Genomic DNA, 27,523 nt, shown 5'->3' with positions numbered 1-27,523 from the left:
ATACCATGCCCGGTTCCGGCACAGATTTTTAAGCAACTGAATACAATTCTTATTTCACTTCTGTGGGCTCGCCGACGTAGCAGAGTAGCTCTCACTACACTGATGCGCAGGTACGAGGAAAGCAGACTAGAGGCCTCTCGTTTTGACTTGTATTACTTCGCAGCTCAGCTCCAACATGTGGCCCGTTGGATGGGAGAAGGGGACAACTGGGAAAAGCGGCTATTGGCTGGCCGCATAGACCCGGAAGACCTGCTGGTGGCATTGATGAAGGGAAGTGCAGTTGATAGGGATTTACTGCACCTGATGCGTCACACTGCAGCTATTTGGAAACAATTTGTGGAACGGGAACTGAGACATGCACCTTTGCATAGGAAACTACCCATCTGGATATTGGCCCCGTTTAGAGACATTAGTAGTCTTATGTCTTTTCAGGCCTGGAGGGGAGGGCGGGTGTGAGGTTCTCACAGATCTATATCCCAATGAGACATTCCTAACCTTTGAGCAAGCGTGTGAGCATTTTACACTTGGGCAGTGTCACTTCCTTCAATACAGAGGGATCCAGAAAGTAGTAAGAATAACCTGGCCCCAATACCTAGATATCTCCCAGCCAACAGACACTCTGGATCTGCTCCTTACCTGTGGCTCTGGGCGCAGACAAATATCGCTTTTGTATAAGGCTATGAGACGGGACTCTGTCACTTGAACCCCCTTGTCACAGGCAGCTTGGGAGAGGGACCTTAATATTGCAATAGAGGATGGTACTTGGTTGTCTATTTGTGAACTTACACACACAGTATCCTGTAACGCCAGGTTTAAATTGATCCACTATCATTTTTTACACTGTACCTATCTTACCCCGGTGAAACAGCGATGTGTCTCGTGTACTGATGATGGCAAGTGCCTACGTTGCAGGGCAGATGACGCAGACTTTCTGCACTTGGCATGGGCTTGTCCTGAGAGGCGTCAGTTCTGGGTGCAAGTTGTGGAAAGGGTTTGGATGAGTATGGGTCTACCCATTAGAGAAGAACCAATCCAATGTTTGTTGGCCCATGTACGCAAACCTAAAAAACAAAACATTGAGTATAAACTGTTGCAACTCATGCTGGTTCTGGCCTGACATAGAATAGCAATAAATTGGATGGGACACAAGTGCCTGGATATCCCCACATGGTTCACGGTTCGATCCCCGGCTAAGGCGGCAGCTCAGCTCAGCACCATGTGTCTCTGGGCAATAGCTCACTTAATTTCCAAAACGGCCCTCGGCGCCTTGAGACCCGTAAGGCTGAGTAGTTTGCGCTTTACAAATACAGATTTACATTTACATATACAATGGACCATATGAAGATTTTTAAAATATAACAAAATTGCTTAATTGCATTTAACAAACAAGGGAAATGTCCGAAATCCACCAAATCTGGCAACGTATTATTTGCAAGGATTTTTAGGTAGATTGTTGACTGTTCTCAAACGTGGGTGATGCTTTTGCATGCAGTAAAGTATGACCAAATCACTGTGTGGAAACTAATATCAAATCCAAAACTAAAGGAAAACTTCAAATACGATACATTTTAAAATTCTGTACAACGTCTCAAACCATTTGATTGAAGGCAGAATTCCTCCTTCTAATCGGTTATTGCCCCTGTTATTTTTTTATGCCAATAAAGGACGGAAACCTTTGCCCCATCTTAGAACATACCCTTCCGAACTTTTTCCTAAGATAAGATGAGATGAAGATGCTAGCCCTGGCCCAAAGTCTGTCTGCTCTCGATCCAAAAGTCTGGATGGTAGCTCTGAACTTGCGATACACCTATTTCCATATTTCTGTCCTACAGTCCCACAGACGGTACCTCCATTTTCACTTGGTTCAGGAGCATTTTCAGTTTTGTGTGCTCCTCTTTGGCCTTATCAGTGCACCTCAGGTGTTCACAATGGTGATGGTCGCCGCCCATCTGTGGAGGTTGGGAATACTAGTCTTCCCATACCTCAATGACAGGCTACTGAAGGCGGTCTCTCCTCATACAGTTGTGAACCACCTCCAGACGATAGTCGATCTGTTGACATTGTTGGGTTTTCCATCAACGTGTAGATGTCGCATCTGATTTTGTCACAAGGGCTTCCCTTCATTGAAGCTATCCTGGACACAGTACTTTTCACAGTCATCCCTCTGCCTTGTTGAGTCTAGGATATTTGGGCTATAATCCTGACATGGGTCTCAGTGAGGTCTGCTCTGAGGCTTCCTGCATCCTACTTGTGGACCACGCCAGGTGGCACATGCAGGCTTTGCAGTGGAATCTTAAGTCACAGTGGGCTCAGCACCAAGGAAATCTGTGAGAATCCATGCAAGTGTCAGAGAAGACTCTGACAGACCGGCAATAGTGGCTGGTCGAATGCAGTTGGACGGGCGGTAGAACCCTTGCCCTAACTCACCTAGTTGGCATATTTACATGATCTGTTCAACATCACAGAGAAATCGCAGTGTCACAAATCTTGTGCATTGGAGTTCACAAGATAGTCTTTCTTAGGAGGTGCCTTTCGCCCACTCTGGGGCTCAGGTCTCCCATAGGTCTTCCCGCCCCGCCTCTGTTACCCAGAGTGCTCAAGAAAATCAGTAGATACTGAGCCCAAGTCATCCTAGGTGTGCTAGACTGGATGAGGAGAGTGTGGTACCTGGAACTTCTAGCTATGAGCACATGTCTTCCAATCTGACTGCCATTTTGGGAGGATTTTCTGTCGCAGTAGCAGGGCCAGGTCTTGCACCCAAACGTGCATGACCTACACCTCCATGCGGTGAGATTGAGCCGGTTGGTGTTATTCAGGCAGCCAGGTATCCTTCAACGAAGTCTGTCTATTTACGACTTGGGGGAGGTTTGCTGTGTGGTGTTCTTCGCAGCACATCCAAACCTTACAAGATTCTTTATCTGATATGTTGTTATTTTGTTTGATTGACCAAGTAAGGATCTTCTGTGACCATAGTTAAAGGCTACTTATCGTCCCTTCAGACTTTTTTTTACGTTTACTGGATCAACTACGTCTCTTCAGATCACATGTTGTGATATGTTATTTTGAAGGGGCTGAACTGTGTGTTTTCACCTACTCCTTTTATAATACTGCAGTGGGATCGAAGTCTTGCCCTGGCCTACTTGTTTTGCTTTCCTTTTGACCTTATTCACAGTTGTTCTTTACGCCTACTTACACTTAAAAGTATGTATGTATGTATGTATGTATGTATGTATGTGTCTTGTAAAGCGCACTGCTGCCCTGAGGCGTCGTGGCGCTGTAGACCGCTGGGGAACCCGTCTGGCTATCCCTGTGAGAAGGTCCCTACTGGGTATCTCCAAGGTGAAACCAGGCATCCCCGGCGAATGTGGGGGGCCGTTGTAGAGATGAGGCAAGGTAATGCCCAGAGTTGCCGAGTGTGCGTAACATCTGCCAGGCGGGTGAGGAAACTTCATGCTTTGTCTTCTATTCCACTATATGTTTTATTTTATCCGGACAAAGTAGTCTTTCGGACAAAGGTAGCATTCCTACCCAAGATAGTTGCACGCTTTTTCATGTAGGGCAATCCATTACCTAAATATACAAAATAGTGGTGGCTGTGCCAAATTGAATCATGCACATCAAATAGCTGCAAAGGTAAGTTAGGGAAGCTCAATCAGAGTAGCAAGCTCAAAAATGGACAGGTGATTACATGGTATGACAACCCTGCCACCTCGGGTATAGTAGCCAATAATCAGGAATCCCTGGTTTGCAATACACAATAAACAATATACGGAAGCACTCAGAAAGCAGTCCACTGTAATAGTATATAACAGTAGCGGCCCGTCCCCTACCACAGTGCCGGGCGGGCCGGAGGAGGGAGGTGAAAAGGGGAGAGGGGATTTGGGGTAAAAAAATTAAAAAAAATATCTTACCCGACCAACGCCGCTGCATCGCACTCTTCTTCTGGGCACATGCTCCCAGACTGTACTGCGGCCAATCCTGACGATGCATGTAAGCAGCATCAGGATTGGCCTGAGCGCTTGCAACTTACATTCCCAAGCAGATTGTGAGCCTGTGCCTGCTCTCTCCCGCCCCAGAATCGCAGCTGGGGCTGGAGAGAGCTTCACTGTACATGAGGGTTTGGCCGGCCTGAGGCGACCGGCCAAACCCTCATGCGCAGTTAAGGGCGTGCCCTCCAGCAGTTTCATCCCATTTGGACCAGCCCCAAGACTCGTCAGAGTCCTGGGTGCGGGTCCAGGGGGAATAAAATAAAACGATAATAAAACAGGTTTATCTCCTTCCATGCTCATGATGGAATGGTTCCGTTATGAGCACAAGTGCAAGTGTGCTCATGACAGAAGCATTCTGTCATGAGTACACTTGCAAAAAATCCCTCTGCTGTACACGGCAGAGGGATTTCCCCTTTTTTTTGTCTTGGGAGAGGGAAAGAGCTTCCCCAACCTCCTGAGGCCTGTTTTCCTTGTAATGATGATCGAGCGCATGGCGCGCTGTCGTCATTACAATGAAAACAAAACTGAAACTCAGTTTTAGTTTCACAGTTTTGGTAATTGTGGGGCTACCTTAGCCCCCCAAGCATTGAAACACATGGGAGAGGTATTGTTGGAAAGAGGAGAAGTTCCCCTGAGGTATCATTTTATTCGGGCGAACAAGGGAAAAGCTGAGTGGTAGGATATTTGTGCCAGCACGGTGATTCCACTCAAAAATCTGTGGAAAAAGTGATTTTGTCAGCTAAATTTGAGGTTTGCAGGGGATTTTGGGTAGGGAAACATTGGGGCATCCACGCAAGCCATACCTCACTGGACTCCCCAGGGTGCCTAGTTTTCAGAAATGTGTGGGTTAAGTAGGTGTCCCTAGATGGGCGCTGAGCCGGGAGCCAAAAACCCAGGCCCCCCCTGCAAAAGCAGGTTGTTTTATGGTAAGTAATTTTGAAGTCTCAACAATACGTTTTGGGCCCTTGCCTGTCGCGTGTACTTGACCCACCCACATGAGTAAGGTACCATTTTTATAGGAGAGCTTGGAGAACGCTGGGTGGTAGAAAATTTGTGTCAGCCCGGTGATCCTACAACTTTCCTACACTTTTTTCTTCTTCTGAAAAATGAGGTTTATAGAGGATTCTGGGTAAGGAAACGTTGCAGGATCCATGCAAGCCATACCTCCCTGTACTCCACCGGGTCTCTAGTTTTCATAAATGTGTGGGTTTGGTAGGTTTCCCTAGATGGCCTCCAAGCCCGAGACCAAAAACTCGTGTGACCCCCCCTTTCAAAACCAGATCGTTTTGTGATAAATAATATTGATGTCTCCACAATACTTTATGGGCACTTGCCTGTCGCGGATACTTTGCCCACCCACACAAGTGAGAAACCATTTTTGTCAGGAGACCTGGGGAAACGCTGGGTGAGAGGAAATTTGTGTCAGGCCGGTGATCCCACAACTTTTCCACACAGAAATTTGAGAAAGTTTTGATTTTTTTTCAGCAAAATTTGAGGTTTGCAGGAGATTCTGGGTAAGAGAACCTGGTGAGAGCCACATAAGTCACCCTATTCTGGATTCCCCAGGGTGTCTAGTTTTCAAAAATGTATAGGTTTGCTAGGTTTCCTTAGGTGCTGGCAGAGTTAGGGTTCAAAATCTACAGCTAGGCCTTTTGCAAAAATAAGGGTCTGTTTTCACTGTAAAAATGTTGTGTCCACTTTGCATTCTGTGCCGTTTCCTCTCTCCGGCACTAGGCCTACCCACACAAGTGAGGTACCAATTTTTCGGAAGACTTTGGGGAATGCAGGGTGGTAGGAATTTTGTTGATCCATGCAGATGCCAGAACTTTCCATCACGGAAATGTGAGGACATTTATTTTTACAAAGTTTGACCGTAGCAAGGTATTTTGGATAAGAGAACCTGATGAGAGCCAGAGAAGTCACCCCATCCTGGATTCCCCTGGGTGTCTAGTTTTCAAACCTGTATATGTGTGCTAGGTTTCCTAGGTGCCGGCAGAGCTAGGGTACAAAATCTACAGCTAGGCAAAACAGGGTCAATTTTCACTGTAAAAATGTGGTGTGTCCATGTTGCGTTTTGGGTCATTTCCTTTCGCGGACACTAGACCTACCCACACAAGTAAGGTACCATTTTTATCGGGATACTTTGGGGGGAATGTAGAGCAACTGTTATTACCTATTCACTTTCGATGCCTTTCTGCCTTCCAAATATAAGATAATGTGTAAAAAAAGAAGTCACTTTGAAAACAAATCCTATAATTCACATCCTAGTATAGGTACCTATAATTTCGTAGATGTGCAAATAGCTACTGTTTCTAAACTCTATTTTATCCCCATTTCAGAAATACATCGGTGTCCTTCATACCGATGTTCCACTATTTATAGTTTCCCAAATTAATTGATAAAAAAAAACATTGCAAGGCGCTGCTCAGTTATTGGCTGTGGGTTCCTCGGGTTCTTGGTGAACCTACAAGTCCTATATATCCCCACAACCAGAAGGGTCCAGAGGATGTAACGGTACATTGCTTTCTAAATCTGTAATACTTAGAAGAAGTTACAGGTGAAAATGTTGGCACAAAGGGCTGTTTTTTTCAACTCATTTTAAATGTTTCCTATTTTTAACTGTTAGTTTCTATATAAGAAAACCTTGAAGGATCTACACAAATGACCTCTTGCTGAATTCAGAATTGTCTTCTTTTCAGAAATGTATAGCTTTCCAGGATCCATTATTGCTTTCATACCCATTTTTACCATTAAATAGAAGGAGGTTGAAATCACCAAAAATAGGCATATCCCAGTAAAATGCCAAAACTGTGTAAAAGAAATTTGGTTATCTGACAAGTCTGTCGGTCCCTGAAAGCTGGAAAGATGGTGATTTCAGCACCACAAAACCTCTATTGATACCATTTGCAAGCAAAAAAAACAGACGCTTTTATCTGCAACACTTTTCCCCCATTTTTCAAATGGGAATCAACAAACCCTGGGTACCTTTAAAATCCCCAGGATGTTGGAAGAAAAGGGCGCAAACTTGGCATAGATACCTTATGTGGTCAAATTTTACGGGGCCTAAGCTTGAACTACCTCAAATAGCCAAAAAAGGCTTAGCACAAGGGGGCAGGCCTAGCAGCAAAGGGGTTAAAACCCCTTTTATTATTGTTTTATTTCTGGGTGGTGGCAGGGGGTAGCGCTCCGCCGCCCTAATGTAGTGGCAGCCGCTGGTTTATAATTCAATATAATCTTCTTAATTCAGACTCAAAGTATATAGAATATGTTTTTTCTTTGTATAAACAATTGTAGTCTCTGGTATTGATGTCTTTAATACAAGCAAAACGCCTATTTGCTCATATTGAAGACAACATCAACACCGAGAGTACAATTGTTTGTGCAAAGAATAAAACTTATGTTATATATACTTTAAGTCTGAAATAGGAAGATGTATAAATTGTATTATCTACTGTTACTGTGGACTGCTTTCTGGGTGCTTCTGTATTTTGTTTAATGAAAATCCATTACCTTATCAACAACTTTTACACCGCCTCTTCCATCGCAAGAGGAGGAACAGTTGCATTGCCATGATCTTAAGAGGGTGCTTCATTTTTGCAACGAAAGAACCAGGGTATTTTGACTGGATGACCAACTGTCTGCCAGGTTTTCTGAACAAAGAAGGGCAAGGTGGTACAGAAAAGAACCATCTCTATATGGATGATGTTGTGACCTGTATTTTTTCTCGCATTTTCATCATTTAGGGTCATGTGTTTTGTCTTTTGCTTCGTGCATTAATTCTGTCAAAAGTTTCTATAAGGAAAGGAGCTATGTTGTGACTTGATTGTTGTAACAGTTTGCCTTATTTATTAATATCTGTTATGGGTTAGCCAAAAACGAGCCCCCCAGAAGATTTGTGTGCTCTATACACCAGAGCAAAACCTTCTACTATGGTGCTAGCCTGCAGTGTACCAATCCAATCCAATCCAAGAATTCTTTATTTCGGCCGTTTAGGCCATAAAAGATAGATAAAAACATACATACATTTAAATTTCGGGCAGTAAAGTGCAAACAAGGAACAAGTAGCAACATTTCATAGCATTTAAAATCCGGGCATTTAAAGTGCAAACAGGGAACAAGCAACAACATTACATATCAATGGGAGTGAGGGTAAGACAAAATGTAATAGGAGACAGTGTCGGTGAGGGGTAAAGGTTGCATTGGCACAGTGGGGTAGGCATACAATCCTATGGTGGTTTTGCCTTGAGCAACTTGGACCTAATGCGCCACATGGCCAAAAGGTATTTTGCAACTGCGAAAACGATGTGAGGGGAGGAATCAGTTTTCAATATTCTGAACGATGTTACACAGTTCCTTATGCCCATATTCCTACATAGAGGCACAAGCCAATATTTCCTAGGTGACTTGTAGGAAGGGCAGAAAAACAGAACATGGATTTCCTCCTCATCGCATGAATTACAGCCAGGGCATATTTTGTCCCCTCCATTGGTCCATTTGCTAGTAAAGGATTTAATGGGTAAGGTGCCAAACCGCCACTGTATAAATAGCTTCCTTGCCATCGTCGGGTAAATAAAATCCATAAAGGTTTCAAACTTATAAGAATTTTTGGATTCAGTAAAACGATGAGTCAAAATGCCAGTGCGGGGTGCAAGCACCTGGGAGGCAAGACTTTGTTCCTTGTAAGCTTCCACAAGTCTTTTCCGGGGGACCCTATTACAGCCTGATTCCGGGGCCTCCCACAGCTCGTTGAGGCCGAGCGGAACAGTTCTTGCTTAACAAAGGATAGCCAAGGGATCTTGTCACTGTGATTTAAGTTCATAACATGCACAAGGTCTTGCCTGTAGTGTCTGAGCTCATTTGTTGACCAAAGTCTGTGCCAGAATCTTAATGGTTTGGATTCAAGGTCCTCCCTAATGGGCGGTAAACCCAAATCTAGGCGTAAGGGAAACGGAGGAGTTGCAGTTGGGAGGGCCAGAAGACGCCTCAGAAAGTTATTTTCGACACACATCAACTCATTTGCAGCTTGATGACCCCATAGCTCACTGCCGTAAAGTGCAGCTGACTTCGCTTGTGTTTTATACATCTCAACTGCAGGAGCTATGGGTTTGTAGATTGAGGTGTTCTTAACCCTTAAAATAGCCCCAGACAGTTGAGAAAGCCCTATTCGCGAACTTGAGATCTGTGGTCCCCAGGTTAGGTTCTCGTGTAGGGTTACACCCAGGTACTGAAATGTTTTGACCCTCTCCAATACCGTGGAATTCAGGGATGGGTTGGGTCTGGTTGTGGGGGAGGGGTTGAAAATCATGAATTTGGTCTTCCCTGTGTTGATCTCGAGGCCATACTGCCTACAGAAAAGACCAAATCCATCTAGGATTCGCTGAATTCCCATAGGGGATTTGGAGAGCAGGAGGGTGTCGTCAGCAAACATAATTGCCGGCACCCTCCTGCCAGCCAAAACCGGGGCGTCATTGTCCCTAACGTTAACTAAGTGTGTAATGACACTATTAACGTAAAGACAGAAGAGAGTAGGGGCCAGGACGCATCCCTGCCTAACCCCCCTGGAAACAGGAAACCTTTTTGACAGGACTCCACCCCTCCCACATCGTACCTGGGCAAAATTGCCCTGATGGAGTCTTATTATGGCCTGTAATAGGTTGGTGGGAACTCCTATCTCCTTAAGGACCTCCCAGAGTTTTTTCCGTGGTACCAAGTCAAATGCTGACTTCAGGTCTACTAACACCATGTACAATCTCCCTCCCTCAATGCTCACGATTTCCAAAAAAGGAGGACGAGGCGGAAGATTTGGTCCATGGTGGACGTATTCTTCCTGAAGCCAGCCTGGAGGGGGCTTAAGATTTCATTTTTCTCCATCCAGTCCAGGAGTTGGTCCAATAGAAGTCGAATAAAGCTTTTGGGGGACATCTATGAGGCTAATCGGCCTGTAGTTGGATGGGAGCAGAGAACAGCCCTTCTTGAAGATTGGGACTATCTCTGCCCCCAACCAAGTACAGGGGATCGCCATTCCATGTGCTATTGAATTGAAAAGGATATGAAAGTAGGGCGCCCAGATTTCTGGTTGGGACCTGAAAAGGTCACCTGGTAGTTTATCGAGGCCCGGGGCCTTTCCCATCGCAAGACCATCTATTGCACTGACCACTTCCCCTAGGGTGAACTCCAAGGTGTCTCCAGGAAGGGATAGGAGTGCTGCAACAACGCCATCAGTATTCTCTAGGGTATCTGCATAAAGTTTACTGAAGTGATCTTCCCATATGGATGCTGCAATATTGGGCTCAACTGCAGCTTTGGGTTCTCCTGTGCCAGTATTAACTAGTGACCAGAATCTTCTTGAGTCCTTGGTTCTTAGGGCTGCTGAAAGATCTTGCCATCTATCCCAGTCCCAATCTGACCTCGCACGGGCCATTGTGGCCTTATACTGGCGCCTCAGGTCGGCCACCCTGGTCCGAGCGACACCTTCTTTGACTGCGGTGATAAGGTCAGATTTGGCCTTTCTGCATTCGGAGTTGTACCAGGAGGAGGTTCTGGTCTTTTGCTTAGGCTTAGGGGCCTCAGGGTAAAGAACCTCACCTAGAGCTCCCACTAGGTCTTCATGGATAAGAGCTAGAGTTTTATCAAAATCCTGGGAACTGGATTGGCTAACTAGCTCACCCAGAGCCTCGAATTTTGGCAGCACGAGATCGTAGATTTTCCCAATATTTTCTTCAGACTTAGAAAATTTCTCCCATCTCACCCTACGCCTATTGGTGGTTAGTACCAGATTACCCCGATCATCTCTATCCTCAAGGGGTAGTGGTCCGGGGCATGCTGGGAGATGGGCCAGGGAAAGTAGGAGAGCATTATGGTCACTATCTGTACGGGGGATTATTTTAAAATCCACTACCTTTGACCAGAGACTAATATCTACAAAGATGTAGTCTAGTCGTGACTCATGATTTTTTCTATTAAATGTACATTTTGAGGGAGTGTCTGAGGGTGTATGTCCATTGCAAGCTCTTAGCGCAAAATTAAGGGTCAGGGACGTAATTTGGACCGCAAGTAGGGACCAGGATCTGGGGTGGGGCGATTGACACACTGGAATACCCCAGAAGTCATCTTCTGCCGTAAGGGCCCCTTCTCTCAAGCCCTCTAAGGGCTCGAAATGGCAGTTGAAATCTCCACCCATTACCACCTTGTAGTCGGTCGGCAGCTGACCCAGAAAGGACGCAAGATCTTCTAGCGTGGTGGACTCCGCCGTTGGGCCAACAGGGCGGGAGTAAACGTTTATGATTGCCAGTTTAGGGGCACCCGGCCAATTCAGTACAACGCACTGAATGTCTTGCGAGGACGTGGCTAAGGTTTCCGCTGTGCAGCCAATGTGACACGCTATCCACACCGCCAGACCACCCGAGGGCCTCCCCTTGCCATTCCAGGTAGCCTTAATTTCAAAGATTGCGTAGCCAATTTTGAGCACGGGTTCCCTCGCCCATGTCTCTTGAAAGAGACAGATGTCACTATTTGTTATTAGGGAATCCCAGTCTTCAGTGTATATTTTGTTGGCAATACCTGCAACATTCCATGACAATACCCTCAGGGCTCTTGAAGAGGTATTAGGTTTAGGTCCCTGCATCCACGTAATGTCTCTATCACTGCTTACATGCGAGATAGAAGTCCCAGGAGGAGGAGATGGACTCTGGTTAGATGTGACTAAAAGAATTGGAATCGTGCCGTGGGAATCACATGGCGTCTGGGGAGGGGAGTGTGCACTAGAGGAATAAGATTTATCATCTTGTGCACTTAACCCCCTCTCTGGAGCAGGATGACTAGGGAAGGTGCCCAGGCGTCAATCACAAGAGTCCAAGCCAGAAAAAGCTTCGAATCTATTGCTAACTTCCAGGGGAGTGAAAGGAAGCAAGTGATCCATCCCCCCCCTGTTTCAGGAGGATAATCCGACCTCCTAAAGTTGGTTCCATAGCCCCTTTGCGGGATAGATTCCCACCCAGATACATTCTTAGGGACCGTAGGACCAGGCAACGGGGGGAAATAATGGATGTTTTGTTTTTGGCCTAAGGTGCCTGGCAGGGCCATAGGTGGCCAGGGGCATGACATGGGAGCTACTAGGGCTCTGGGATAGAAGTAAGTAAGGTCGCACAGCATGATTGATTTGCCTAGATTCCCAGGCATCCAGCTCAAAATATGCCTAACAGCTTCAGGATCCCTGAAGTTGATCACAATCAAGTCGCCCTCAATGTCTTTCTCCCGCCCCCCCAACCAGGGGAGTCGGCGCACGTGCACAATGTCCCCATTAATATTGCCCGGAAGTGGTCTATTCTTGGACAGCCAGTACATGGTTTTATTCTTGAGCTGCTGGGGACCTTCTCGCTTGTCTGGGTCAAGGGTGGGGACACCCGTAAGCACCACCACATAGGGTAGTGCTTCCGGAGGAAGTTCAACCTGAGGAATCCTACGTATTGCTACTCTACTTAGGGATTCCCTCTCTCCAGCCAGCCGCGATGGTCTTGCAGCCGAACTGTTTCTACCCTTCGGAATGGCGCCATCCTCTTGTGTGGCAGGACGGGAAGGAATAGTCGAGGTTGTAGTCCCTTGAGGATGATGGGTCACTATTTTAGTAGGAGCATTAGACTTAGGGAATAAGGCCGTTGTGGTGGTCGTGGATGTTGTATGAGCTGCCTTGGCTGAAGTAGGTTTTGGGATATTGGGTAAACCAGCCGCAGCCAATACTGGGTTAGAAGTGGGAGGGGCCTTCTGTTTGTCCGGCTTGTTGAGAATAGCCTGTTCCAAGTTCCCCAGCCGTTGTTCGATAGCCAGTAATCTATCTACAATAGGAGAAGTAAGCGTCCTGAGCATTTGCTCAAGAAGCTCCAAGGTGGGGGTGATCGGCTGAGTGTCCTTGGTGTTAGCACTTGTAGGGGCAGTGGCAATTGTAGGTGGAGTTACTTGTGTGGTCCCTAAAGTGATTTCGGGTCTTGTATCCACTATTGGTTTAGGGGCAGAAACTGCACTCCCCCCTTTCCCCTTGCCGAATTCAGAATGGCTAATTCTGCCCTTTTGAAGAGAACCCCCCTTCCTCCTTCTCTTATTGGGAGGTGGACCGTGAACTTTCGGGACCTCTATCTTCCTGGATTGATTTTTGGCGGGGATTTTAACAGTGTGGAGGGCAGCTGGTGTAACTTCCTGGCCTACGCCGGAATTACAAGATGGAGAGGGAGCGATAGTAGGGGAGCTAATTAGGCCCTAGGTGAAGATGGTAGGGGAGAAGTGTCCCTTAAAAGTTCAGGAATTCCCTGAGTTGCAAAGGGATCCTCAGTAATAGGGGCCACCCCAGAGCTAGGTGTTATGATGAGCGGGGTTGGTGTCAGGGAGATTCTAGCTTTGTAACCCTCGATGGAGCGACGGCGCTCCACCCTTCTCTCAGCTAAGGCTTCTTCCCTTTCAATTTCAGAAGTCGATTTCTTAAAGTAATTATCTAATGTGCCCTTATTGAGGTTTCCCCCCGTAATACCAGGTGAAGCAGTATCCATATTGGCAGGGGATTACGCACTGTGGGGCCTGAACAGGAATATCTATTGAGAATCACAAGGTACTTAACAAAGCTTTGGTCCTAAGAGGGGTAGCAAGAAATGGAAGGGGAAAAAACGACCTATCCAAACAATGGTATTGAGACGATAACTAGCCCAGAATGGTAAAGTCACCAACGCGGTGCAGCACACAGGGAAGGTGGCAATGCGGTTTTACATTTAGAAAACTCTGATCTAGGGGAAGCAGAATGGGAGTGAAAGAGACAGGGCCCAGCCCAGCCTCCCCAGCCACCTAACGGCCACACAACGGCCCGCTCTTAGCCCGGTCTTCGCCCCGGCGCGCGTCCCGCGGTGCGCGTCACTGGGCTTGCTGTTATTCTCTTGGGTGAGAGGGGGCGTGGCACTGGGAGGGGGCGCGGCTCACCCGGGAAGAGGACACAGCTGTGGATGTTGTAGGCTGGTCCTCGCAGTCCCGGGGCCGCACCTCTCGCCTCCTCTGCGGCCTCGCAGCTGACACCTCCTCACACCGGCAAGGAAAACAAACTGGAACAGTTAATAGCTACTCCTGTAGCACGATCAGGGTTTTGGCAGAAAGACTCCTCGGAACGAGCGGCTCCCGCGAAGCGGGGGCCGCGAGGAGTGAAGAGCGCTTTGGTGGGGGCGGGCACTGGGAGGGGGCGCGGCTCACCCGGGAAGAGGACACAGCTGTGGATGTTGTAGGCTGGTCCTCGCAGTCCCGGGGCCGCACCTCTCGCCTCCTCTGCGGCCTCGCAGCTGACACCTCACACCGGCAAGGAAAACAAACTGGAACAGTTAATAGCTACTCCTGTAGCACGATCAGGGTTTTGGCAGAAAGACTCCTCGAAACGAGCGGCTCCCGCGAAGCGGGGGCCGCGAGGAGTGAAGAGCGCTTTGGTGGGGGCGGGCACTGGGAGGGGGCGCGGCTCACCCGGGAAGAGGACACAGCTGTGGATGTTGTAGGCTGGTCCTCGCAGTCCCGGGGCCGCACCTCTCGCCTCCTCTGCGGCCTCGCAGCTGACACCTCCTCACACCGGCAAGGAAAACAAACTGGAACAGTTAATAGCTACTCCTGTAGCACGATCAGGGTTTTGGCAGAAAGACTCCTCGGAACGAGCGGCTTCCGCGAAGCGGGGGCCGCGAGGAGTGCAGAGCGCTTTGGTGGGGGCGGGCACTGGGAGGGGGCGCGGCTCACCCGGGAAGAGGACACAGCTGTGGATGTTGTAGGCTGGTCCTCGCAGTCCCGGGGCCGCACCTCTCGCCTCCTCTGCGGCCTCGCAGCTGACACCTCCTCACACCGGCAAGGAAAACAAACTGGAACAGTTAATAGCTACTCCTGTAGCACGATCAGGGTTTTGGCAGAAAGACTCCTCGGAACGAGCGGCTCCCGCGAAGCGGGGGCCGCGAGGAGTGAAGAGCGCTTTGGTGGGGGCGGGCACTGGGAGGGGGCGCGGCTCACCCGGGAAGAGGACACAGCTGTGGATGTTGTAGGCTGGTCCTCGCAGTCCCGGGGCCGCACCTCTCGCCTCCTCTGCGGCCTCGCAGCTGACACCTCCTCACACCGGCAAGGAAAACAAACTGGAACAGTTAATAGCTACTCCTGTAGCACGATCAGGGTTTTGGCAGAAAGACTCCTCGGAACGAGCGGCTCCCGCGAAGCGGGGGCCGCGAGGAGTGAAGAGCGCTTTGGTGGGGGCGGGCACTGGGAGGGGGCGCGGCTCACCCGGGAAGAGGACACAGCTGTGGATGTTGTAGGCTGGTCCTCGCAGTCCCGGGGCCGCACCTCTCGCCTCCTCTGCGGCCTCGCAGCTGACACCTCCTCACACCGGCAAGGAAAACAAACTGGAACAGTTAATAGCTACTCCTGTAGCACGATCAGGGTTTTGGCAGAAAGACTCCTCTTTAGATGTAAAATGCGACACTTTGAGTTCAATGTACCTTTGTATGTGTAACGCTATACAACGAAAGTGTTGCAGGGAAGGTGATGCGTTGTTTCCTTACACGCAAGAACGGTGATGCGTCTGGTCCCTACTGCTGCGTAGGGGATGCATTGGTTCTTCTCTGCCTGGGGAGGTGATGCGCCGGTTTCTTACTGCGCTTCTGTGGCGATGCGACCAGCAGCGCCGAGATGCGTTGAAGATCCGGTGCAATTAAACAAAATGACGTCTTCATGATGCGACACGATGCGTGCACGTCCGACGGCCGTACGGCGACTCAACGAATCTTCTGAGCCGCGACAGGCCCTGCGACACGCTTCTCTGGTGATGCGACGGCGACACTCTTCTCCGGTGATGCGAGGCGCTTGGGTGATGCGGTGGCGACAGCGGCGATACGCTTCTCCGGTGATGTGACGGCGTCTGCTGTGACGGTGACACTCTTCTCCGGTGATGCGAGGACGTGCTTCTTAGTCTTGAGTCGCGCTTCTAGCTCCCAGCGATATGCAGTCTCTTAGAAGGCCCAGATCAACAGCAGGAACTTCAATTGCCAGCAAGGGAAGGCAGGGGAGCTGGTTGGTGAAGTCGGTTATCCTTGAGACTTCAGCAGGAGGCAAGCTCAATCTCAAGTCCTTGGAGAGCCTTTACAAGTTGATTTGAAAGTAGCACAAAATCCTTTCTCCTTTCTTTGGCAATCCGGCAACCACTGCAGGCCAATCCCCCAAACAGCACTCCGCTTAGGGATAGTCTCCTCCTCAGTTACTTTGGTTTCTCTCCTCAGTAAAAGTTCTTCTTCTTTCCCAAAAGTGATCTAAAGTTCTGGGGTTTGGGTCCCTTCTTTTATACTCATTTTCCCTTTGTTCTCTGAAGGCAGAGAGGCTTTGCCTAGTCCAAACCAGTTCTGGTCAATCCTGGAGCACTTTGTTGACAAGATTCCTTCTTTCCTTTCGCAGTGTAGGCCAGGGACAAGAGACGCACCACAGGAGATGGAGACAGCATTGTGGAGGTAAGGCACAGCCCTATTCAGGTCCCAGGTGCAACTCCTCCCACCCATCTACATGCAGATCTCTCTATTCAACCATGTGCTGACTAACCCTGTCTCCTGAAATTCCCCAGCCCCTGTCACTCAAACTCCAGACAAGGAATACACAACCTAGCAGAGGCAGGTTTGGATAGTTAGGCAAGAAAATACTTACTTTTTTTAAGTGGTATTTTCAAACACAGAATGTTAAAACCAACTTCACTAAAAGATGTATTTTATCATTCTGAGTTCAGGCATACTAAACTCTAATTTCTACCTAGTTCCCGGAGTCAGTTAGGATTATAAGATGTTATAATCAAATTGCCCATTCTGGCCTATAGGGAACAGGTAGCCTTGCAGTAGTGAAAAACGAAAATGGCTGTAATTCACTATTGTGACATGCCACACACATCAGGGCATGTCCTACCTTTTACCTACAATGCACCCTGCCCTTTGGCCTACCATAGGGGTGACTAATATGCCGAAAAGGGAAGGTTTTGGAACTGGCAAGTAGGTGCACTTGCCCAGCCAGCATGGCAGTACCAGACTGCACACAGGCTATGCAATGGCAGACCTGAGACACACTTTTACATGCTGCTTCTGTGGGTGACACAACCAGTGCTGCAAGCCCACCAGCAGGATTTGATTTGCAAGCCTTGAGCACACGAAGTGCACTGGACCAGGGTCTGACAAGTAAACAAAGGCAGCCAATTATGGAGTCACCAATCAATACATCAATTTACCATAGGGAGAGCATATGCACTTTAGTACAGATCAGCAGTGGCAACGTGCTCAGAGTCATAAAACCAACAAAAGCAGGTCAGACAAAATACAGGAGAAAGGCAAAAATTTCAGGGATGACACTGCAAAAAGGGCCAAGTCCAACAGTACCAGTCTGGGACATTTGCAAGGCTGCTACGTGAGTGTCCCCATACATTTACCAAGCACAACTATCTGGATAGCGAGGTCAGGTGTGATCAACATTTTGACTAATCGATTATGCAGAATTTCCTGATCTGAGTCATTCCGCAGATCCATTACTTGGGAGGTGCTACTTTGGTATCTATTCAAAAGGTGAGGAATCTGAGGGTAGAAGTGTCTTTCAGAAGAACAAGTTCCTTACCTTTGGTAACATCTTTTCTGATTGAGAGTCTGTCTAACCTCAGGTTCCTCTCCTGCCCTCCCTCCTCCACGTTCTGTGGATTGATCTTATTAAATCTAATCTTAATAATACTACAAAGGTTCTGAACACTGTTTCATATGGACTTATGTGGTCTCCGTCTGTTGGCACAGACAGAGTTCAGAAAGAAACTGATGCCAAGTGTGAGCAGGTGCCATATGTACACTGGTCCCCACATCACATCTACACGGGACAGATCGACACGATGTAGTACGATGCCTTCTGTTAGTGCAAGGGAGGACTGCTATGCAAAAGCTGCTGGATCCAGTCTGACGTCTGGTGATATTCAAAATCTGAGTAATCTGTGGTCTCTACCAGAAAAGACGTTACTGAAGGTAATTAACTTGTTCATTATGCCTTATTCCCTGTTGAATAGTGCAGGTAGTTTGCAACTGCAACTTTTTATTGTACCACAACTAACTATACACACAAATTAACATGTTCTTTGGAGCTATTGGTGTTTTTCTTTCTCCTGGCACTGCTGACAATGTTTTCAGGCTGAGTTGACCTGGGTCTTGTTCACTTGTTTATTGGCCCTTATTCTCTGGAACAGTTATTCTGAAGCAATTGGCCTTAATATCTGAAAAGGTTTGCCATATACATTGACAAAGTTGGCCTTTTGCTTGTCGACAGTTGCCCTTATTTTATGGCGTAGCTGGCTTTGTTCTCGGCCTCAGCTAGCCTTGTTCTCAGCCACAGCCGGCCTTGTTCTCAGCCACAGCCGGCCTTGTTCTCAGCCACAGCCGGCCTTGTTCTCAGCCACAGCCGGCCGGCCTTGTTCTCAGCCACAGCCGGCCGGCCTTGTTCTCAGCCACAGCCGGCCTTGTTCTCAGCCACAGCCGGCCTTGTTCTCAGCCACAGCCGGCCTTGTTCTCAGCCACAGCCGGCCTTGTTCTCTGCCAGCCACAGCTGGCTTTGTTCTCATCTGGCTTTGTTCTCATCTGGCTTTGTTCTCAGCTGGCCTTGTGCTCTGCTGGCCTTGTGCTCTGCTGGCCTTGTGCTCTGCTGGCCTTGTGCTCAGCCACAGCTGGCCTTGTTCTCAGCCACAGCTGGCCTTGTTCGCAGCCACAGCTGGCCTTGTTCGCAGCCACAGCTGGCCTTGTTCGCAGCCACAGCTGGCCTTGTTCGCAGCCACAGCTGGCCTTGTTCGCAGCCACAGCTGGCCTTGTTCGCAGCCACAGCTGGCCTTGTTCGCAGCCACAACTGGCCTTGTTCGCAGCCACAACTGGCCTCGTTCGCAGCCACAGCTGGCCTCGTTCGCAGCCACAGCTGGCCTCGTTCGCAGCCACAGCTGGCCTCGTTCGCAGCCACAACTGGTCTTATTCTTTGGCACAACTGGTTTTGTTCTTTGGCACAGCTGGTCTTGGTCACTAGCTAAGTCGGCCTTGTTATTTGTGACAGCTGCCCTTAACCTCTAGGACAGTTGACCTTATTTCCTGAAACAGTTGGCTATATTCTCGACAAAATCTTGGTCAGTTTTAAGGCATAGTGGTAGGATACTTCAGCTCAATCATTGGATCTTATGCTGCACAGATATCCATTTCTAATAATTAACTATGGTACATTAATCTTCACTTCCCTGTCCAATCTGGGAATAATGCATCTGTCGCTCTTTGTGTGATACACATGATGGCCGCACATAAAATCCTGACATCTCTCAAACCTCCCATGCCTCCACCCCCTCTCCTGCTTTTTGCCCAGTGGTGATACAGAGCCTTTCCAGTGTTAAGACTGGTCTTTCGGGCCGCCTGACACTGCTAGATGGGCAGGTTAAAAGTACAGTGTGTGTTCAGTGCTGGAAATGGAAAAATAGAAGTGCAGGTACTCTCCACCAGAGTACCCGCTTGTTTCTGAGAAGTGCCTGTACACTCCAATTAAAAGTATTACGTCTCTCTTGAGAAGTACAGGTATTCTCCCTCCTTAAATGAAAAAGTGCCGGTACTCCAGACCGTACCAGACAGTACCGGCGCATTTAAAGCCCTATATGTGATCTGTTTTTGGACCGGTCACAGCCCACAGGATTGACAGGACCTACACGCCATGTACACTGGTCCATCTGGCAGTGCTGGACTGCCGAGTGCTCGAAAGGCCCATCAAACATAGTCATTCTCTTAATCTTGCAAATGTATGTGAACAAATATGATACTGCTTCAATTTGTTCACCCCTACTTGTTTTGTGTCTTTGTGGAGTGCAGGTAGCTGACTACATTCAGGTCGTTTGCTTTCCTTGCGACAAACTCAGGATGCCCTTGCTTCGTAAAGACCCGAAGATAAACACTTACGTTCGTGTAATAGTGTTTATTGGTCATCCCTTTGATTTTCAGTTTGCCACAAAAAAAACGCGATCACCTGCCTTTCCCCATTTTGTGTGAATACTGGAGGCGTTAACACAACTAACCAGTGTTTATTTAACTCGTTCCCAAGATACGTTTGCACTTTGTCCTCTACATGAAGTTGTTGGGCACGGAGGCCATAGAAAATAATCGGAAAGGGTGGGGCCGCAGTGTTTCTGGGATTTGAGTTCATCTTACTTAAAGGCTTCTCCAGATACGGCATCTGTTCTTAATTCTAGGGTTTCCTTTAAGATCGCCTGCATTTTTTGTCTTGTATTATTTAAAACAAGCAGCGCCACTCTGGGCTCTTTAGCTGCGCGGTGGCTTTCACTTGGTCGTGTTGTTCTTCGTGGGTGAAGTGAAGTGGAAGTAAAGCTCGGCTTTTCTGCCGGGAGTGCCTCCCTCCCCCTCTCGCTGGGTCGGCTTTGGGTGGGGTCTGCCGTGCCTCGGTTACGCGCGCGCTGTGGAGAAGCGCTCCTCGGTTTCCCTCAGCTAGCTGCGCTCGCCTGCTGTCAGAGCTGGGGTGCCGTCGTTACTTTGGGCGCACACCATAATATTGCAGGTCACTTGGACATCAGGAAGGAGGGGTTCCCCATCTGCGACAGAGGTAGGTGATTGATTTTACTTAACCCCCGTTAAGGGTCAGTTCCAGTAAAGTATTGTAATCTGTGCATGCGGCACACAGTGTGCGAAAGCAAACAGATGTTGAATTGTTTGGCAACGGCTCTAGTGTGGACAGCCTATGACTCTCGTCGAAGTTTCGCTTAACGCTACATGTGCTTTAATAGTGTTAAAGTCCGGCAAAGGGTATGTTTGTGTGGGAAGCTGGCATGGCTATGTTATACTTTTTCAAAAACACAGAAAATTGCTATTCTTGTGAAGTAATACTAAGTTGGCATTGCCTTTTTCTGATGGTGTTTTTTTTAGGGGGGGGGGGGGCACTATTCCAGTGTATTTTGGGATGAACATATATTGCGGTACAGCAATAAACAAAGCATTTCCAAATGTGTTTTCCAGAATTGTATGTGTATTCTACATTTTTGGGTATACTTAAAACATCTTTTAAAGTATTTGTCAAACCTGTACGGCCCAGTTCAGCAAATAGTGTAGTGCAGCAACGAGATTGATGCCTACATGTAATATAGACCTTAACACAAGTACCTTATGTAACTGTGATATTTAATTGAGCTGCTGCTCGGAAAAGAATGTTCCACAAAAATATGGTAGCATGCTTTGGGGCGTTGAGGAGATTTATGTCTGAGTCTGGAAACCAAACTGTAACAGCACCATCCATACTTTGCTGCGTGATGTAAAGTGTGGACTAATTTTCATCTTGAGTTGAAAACTAGATCTCCGTCTCCTACCGGTATTCTGCATAAATATGGTTAGACGACGTACGAAACTGTCCGGCCAGAACCAAGAGACCATGCACTCCATAGTGTGCGGTATATAAACTTAGCATCTAGCTCAGTGTCCGCAAGGAGCTGTGCAGCGCACTTCACTTGTCACATTTCCAAGTTTTCCCAAATAATTTCTTGCATTATATGAATGAATCTAAATGTTATTCCAACCCATTTAAGGGGGAAGGCAGGTTGGATGTTACTGTATGTTCCTGTACTTGGACAGCAGCACAGGATGGTGCTCTGTATCAATCAGTCTGCCCTTTGCATTTGCTCCACCACAGTTCTGTGCAACTCGGCCACCATCTCTTTGGCTGAAGGCTCATGAAATTTATATTTTATTGCTGGAGTCATTCTCCATCTAGTTTTGTATTTTTTTTTTTTTACTAACTGAATGACCTCGTCTTTATTGACCTTTCAAGCCAAATTCGGAAAACTTTGGATTGCTAAATGTTTAGTTGTTTGAAAAGAAGTTGAAGCTTGTTACTAATGAGATCTCAATATACAGTGCCACTTGTTCAACTCGCTGAAGTATTGCAAATGTACTTATACGATACCAAAATAGCAACATAACCTGCTTTGAGGTATTGCTTGCTCTTATTTAAGATGTTATTGAGATGTCTTGCATGGTGGGGTTCAGGATGCTACATGTAATGTAACTTAAGACGTGATTTATAATGTTGCATGTACTCATAAGCAGTATGGTGTGGTCTAATATATAACAATACAGAAATATTAGCACGACCATCATATTTTCAATCACTGCACAGTGAAAACTGTCAGAAAAAGACACCCTTGGAAATAGAAGTTTGAAGTAAAAAATATTATTAAGGGTCTCCTCGAGCTCTCTCCATAAGCCATAAGGGTTTAACACGTTTACAGTAAAAGAGTATCTGATCAATGCCAACAGGCCTCTGATAGGCCATGTTTATATAGTCGTGCAGGGGACCAGCAAGATCTGTGTGCTGTCCCTTTGAATAGTATTCCTGTAAGACCGTCGCTGTGTTTAATGATCTATAGCATTTCATCTTGTTTTGTTATTAATTTCTACAGGGACGCTGTCTATCAGCTGAGCTTATTTGTGCCAGATGAGATGTTCAGACACATTATTAGGCTTTTACACTACTGTTGTGCTTTTGTCATTTTAAAGAGCTTGTTCCTACATTACATTTGGGGAATCCTGAAATTATTGTATAATTCTTTTTACTTTTCACACTAAGCGAATTCGTCCTAGTTCTGATTGATACACTGCGAGCTTCTCAGTGGACTTTAAGATTCTTCACAAAATAGGAGTTGCATCTTTTCTGTTGTCATGATGAGTTAAAAATATCCTGGTTGAGACTATGCCGATAGACTTGAAATTACTATACAAGAGAATTGACCTAATGATGTAGTCAGATAGTGTTAACAGTAGTTTAATTAATAGGTTGGTAAAGCGCAGGTTATTTTTTTAGTTTTTAGTTGTAAGAAGCATTTGATCGTCACAGAAACTGCTTGTTTTGAGAGATTTTTCAATTTCGCAAAATGTTTTCATGTAGTGTTTTTCTCTTTATTAGTGCATTAAATCTCCAGAGTGTATTCTGACGTGTTATTTTCTGTTTTCAGGCTGTCTGTGGTTTGGTTCGTGAGCCCTCTTAGATTTTTGTTCACAACTTTGTATGCTCAATCGAGTCAGAGTTAAAACAATTTTGTTTATGGGGATTGTCCTTTGTCATTCACGTTATTTTAAACATATTTATGTTTTGTCTTTAACAGATTGTTTCGTGTCTTCTTTGTTGGGGATGTGATGTAACTCAGAGGCATTTATTTCAGTTGTTACAAATGCAAGAAGATCAGATCGTGGACGGAATGCTGAACAAATCAAACATTCACCGCCAATGAGAGATCAGGGTTGAATGCTTAGATTTTTTTTGCATGCCATGCCATTCCAGTTTAGACCTAGCCATTGGCAAATCAGTCTTGATCCTGCTCCACATGGAAACATTGAAGCCCAAACTGCCAGGCCATGTCCTCCTGGACCAAAAACAAGCATCCTGGGAATGGTTTCAGGGTATCACTACTCATCAGCCAGGCTACCATGAATCTGGTGCCGTAGCGATTACGGGGCCCATGTCTGGGCATACCCATACATGTTTAGAAAACTGGGGTGGTATAGTGAGCAAAGAACAATTAATTTCACCCAGATCTCCGGACTGGTGGTGAATGTTTGATTTGTTCCTCATTCTGTCGATCATTTGTTTGTCTTTTGCTCTCTCGCCCTAAGTGCACTGGGTATGCCCAGACGTGAGTCACTGGATTCAAGTGCTAGCCTGGCTGATGAGGGTCAATAACCCGAAACCGGTCCCAGGATGCTTGTTTTTGGTCCAGGGAGGACCTGGCTTGGCTGTTTTGGCTGGACTGTTGCCATGAGGAGCAAGGGCAAGACTGATTTGCATATGGCTGTGTCTAAACGGGGGTTGCATGGTGAGCAAAAGAACAATGAAATGTAACCCAGATCTCTTGACTGGGGGTGAATTTTCGATTTGTTCCTCTTTCCGTTCATCATTTGTTTGTCTTTTTATTTCAATTGGTATATCACTTCTGTTTAGTATGTTGTATCCCAGTTTGTTGTGTAACTCCATCTCGGGGACAGCCTGTCCCAGGAATCCATCTGCCTGCAGGGAGTGGTGGCAGGAAAAGCCCTGCGACATTACCAGCAGCGCTGTATAGCGCACTATGGACTCCCGATGTGCACAAAAGCCAGCAACTGTATCTCTGGGGCTACCTGTCGAAGGAATCCATCTACCTGTGGCGGCAGCAATAGAAGCCCTGTGACATTACTTGCGGCGCTATGGAGCGCACTGCTGACTCACTCTGTTCGGGAAAGCCAGCAGCTCCATTTCAGGGACTACCTGTACCAGGAATCCATCTGACAGGAGAAGCCCCGTGACATTACCGGCAGTGCTAAATAGCGCACTGCGGACTCCCGCTGTGTGGGACACGTTCGGCCTAAGACCAGGCCAAGGGTACGCTCATCTGCACCCGTCCAGGGCCAGACAGGGCTGGGTTCCCCTCATACTTCTACTAGACAACTCATGTTGTGTGGTATCTACTGACTTTTTACTGTTGGTTGAATTTCCGCAATCAATTTGCACAAAACCCACAAGCCCATTATGCATGATTATGGGACTAAACAATGACAAAGCTGCAAGGATGTGGAATTCCAACAGCCCAACGACCAGGACATATTTTTTGTTGTCAAATGCAACACGTTTTATGTGTATTTTGTCCTTGGGACAAGTAGGCGCAAACCCCTCCAGGACAAACCCTTTGGCTACCAGTTTACAGTACCATATTATGGATCAGGGAAAGGCAGATAATGTAATGTTTGTGTCGATGTTTTTAATGCTGTTCAAACTAGTATTTATGGTTCATTAATGCAAAGTCTTGACTATTGGGGGAGCGTTCTAAGTAAATGCTGTAAGCTCAGACTGCACGGACAGTAAGTAAGTAATTTGTTTATTTGTACATGATTAATTAAAATCTTTAAAAAATAATAAAACATTGCTAAAAATTGCTAAAAGTTCGCATACGCGAGTTCCTCAGTTTTACAAGTTTACTTATGTCTGTTAATAATTATCAATAAATTGTTTCGGCGGCCATTAAACGTCTGGCTTTTTTAGGTCCTTCCCCAGAGTGCTCTTGTGTCTTATTTCAAGTAGTTCAAAAAACTTTACGACCTGACAGTTTAGTTTTGTTTCAGTGGGGTTAAAGCACAGTTTGACAGCCTGCCCGCATGTCCAAACGCCATATGATTTAAAGGAGGGACGTAGTAAATTGTACCTCAAAACCATTAGTTTAGGACAGATACATATAACATGGATAATGTCTTCCTTGCCAGCTTTACACAGGCGGCACTGCTGCAAAAAGTTTTTTCTCACCCAGGGTGGTAAGTACGGGGTTGCCAGAATTACACCAAGTTGTAATTTTAAAAACTTTTCTTTCGTTTTTAGATTCATTGCAATGTTAAGATATGCTTGTGGCTGCATTCTTCAGTAGTCGCCGAGCGTGATCCACCCATGCGCTCTTTTTGTTAATGCATCCTTGTCCTCAATAGAGGAGATAATTTGTGCCGATTTTTTTCGCGACTTTTTTAAAAGACAATAGGTCTGTTGGAGTGCCCCAGAGGTCTGACAGTCCCAAGACTTGAAGTGAATCAAATAGATAATCTCTGGCTGAGGATGTGCGATGTCGGAGCAGCTCTTCTCATAGGAAAAAAAAATGAAGAACCACACTCAGCGCTGCAAATCTTGTGCCAGCTGGTAACATACGTACTCTGCCTTTCTAGTGTTTGTTTCCGAAGACCAAATTCTAACCGGAATTGTGCAGGCAAGACGTATCTTGGCTGGTTAAAGATAGCCCTATATGAGTTAGCTATTACTATGTCCAGTAATGCAGCATCCTTTCCTTGAAGGGGTTCACTCTCATATTGGAGAGTGGCCTGTAACTTTGTGCGCAAAACCTGAAGAAGAGGGTTGATTCTCCAGGAAAAAAAGGGCTACTTCGCCAGGAGAATAGAGGCAGCAGCCAACTCTTGCAAAGAGATCTTCTCCATCGTCAGAGAATTTACGACCTCTAGGTCCAACTCGACTCAGATCGACCCCTCTCAGTCATGGGTGTCTGCCCTTGCCAACTTTTTTACTAACAAGATAAAGCTGATTCAGGACTCCTTCCCCTTGAGGCAGATAGACGCTCCTCTTAGCCCGGTGAATGGGTCAGCTCCACGGATCCCCACTGGTCCAGTCTTGATGGTGTTCCAGCCACTTTCGCTACCTGCATCCTTGGCGCTCATGGCCAATCTTAAATCTGGATCACCTCGGGATCCCTGCCCTGCTAAATTCCTGGCGAAAATGTCGGATATTATAAACCCTTTGGCAAATCCGCTCCTGAATCTATCTTTGAGTCAAGGGGTGGTCCCGCAGGTGTGGAAGCAGGCAATGGTCATTCCTCTTCTTAAAAAGCCCGGCCTTCCTCTAGGGGAGCTTGCCAATTAAATGCCTATTTCGCTTCTTCCCACACTGGCTAAGATCCTGGAGAAACATGTCCATTTTGTGCTCTCCAATTATTTGGAGTCCCAAGATCTTCTACATCCCTCCCAATCTGGCTTTCGCCCTAATTTAAGCACTGAGACAGCGTTGCTGGAGGTGTCCGAGGTCATTAAGGAGTCGCTGGATTCGGGAGGCAAAGTCATGCTTGTCATGCTTGATCTGTCGGCGGCTTTTGACACCGTCCCCCATGAGGGTCTCCTCGCCAGACTTTACGAGATCGGTCTGAGGGGGACGGTGCTCAGCTGGTTTAGGTCTTTCTCAGCTGACCGCCGACAAACGGTCTGGGCCTCTTTGAGCTCCGCCGAGATGCCGCCATTGGGAGTCGGAGTCCCTCAGGGCTCCGTGTAGAGTCAGACTCTCTTTAACATCTTTATGACCCCTTTGGCGACATTGGTGGAGTCTTTCGGGGCCCAGATCGTGTCTTACGCCGACGATACCCAGCTCCTCTTTTCATGTCAGAAAGGAGAAGATTTTGACGGAGAGAGTATCCGTGAGTGCCTTGGGGCTGTTTTTAAAGGGTTCCAGCTAAACCGCCTCAAGTGCAACTCAGATAAATCGGAGATACTCTTCTTCGGTTGTGTCTCTGACCCAGAATGGCATGAATGGTGGCCTGCGGATATGTTCCCTCCAGCACACTCGTCTCAGTTAGCTAAGAATTTGGGAGTGAAGATCGACAATGGGCTGACATTAAAGTCCCAGGTTCTGGCTCTCTCGGGAACCTGCTTTGGTCTCCTCAAAATGCTCCGGAAGTTCTTCCCCCTGCTCTCGGAAGAGCACAGGAAGACTATGGTCCAGGCATTAATTGGCTCAAGATTGGATTATTCCAACATTCTCTATCTTGGCCTGCCGGAGTATCTCCTGCAACGTTTGCACGTGGTGCAGAACGCGGCCGCACGGGCTATCTTTGGCCTCCATAGACGTGCTAGAGTATCCAGTCTATTGCAGTCGCTCCACTGGCTGCCCATCCGGAAGCGGATAGAGTTTAAGGCCTTGACTCTAGCCCATAAGGCCCTGCATGCTAAGGAAGC

The 27,523-nt window shown here is 47.1% G+C and overlaps 1 protein-coding gene across 15 annotated transcripts in view; it reads left to right on the top strand.

Moving 5' to 3' along the window:
• LOC147708315 (protein 4.1-like) overlaps nucleotides 1-27,523 on the top strand; it is a 1,681,744-nt gene that overhangs the window by 303,067 nt on the left and 1,351,154 nt on the right. For 5 of the 15 annotated variants that reach the window (XM_086927036.1, XM_086927032.1, XM_086927030.1 and 2 more), the window contains exon 1: nucleotides 20,108-20,615. The exons of 9 other annotated variants lie outside the window; for them this stretch is intronic. The gene's annotated coding sequence lies outside the window, so the exon portion shown is untranslated. Of the gene's footprint in view, nucleotides 1-20,107; nucleotides 20,616-27,523 lie in introns of those variants that run through there. One more of the 15 variants, XM_086927033.1, reaches the window with a different exon arrangement.

The sequence above is a fragment of the Lissotriton vulgaris genome, chromosome 6 (assembly GCF_964263255.1).
Source record: "Lissotriton vulgaris chromosome 6, aLisVul1.2, whole genome shotgun sequence".
In the NCBI taxonomy this organism is placed as follows: domain Eukaryota; kingdom Metazoa; phylum Chordata; class Amphibia; order Caudata; family Salamandridae; genus Lissotriton; species Lissotriton vulgaris.
This window is presented reverse-complemented; position numbering and strand designations above follow the sequence as displayed.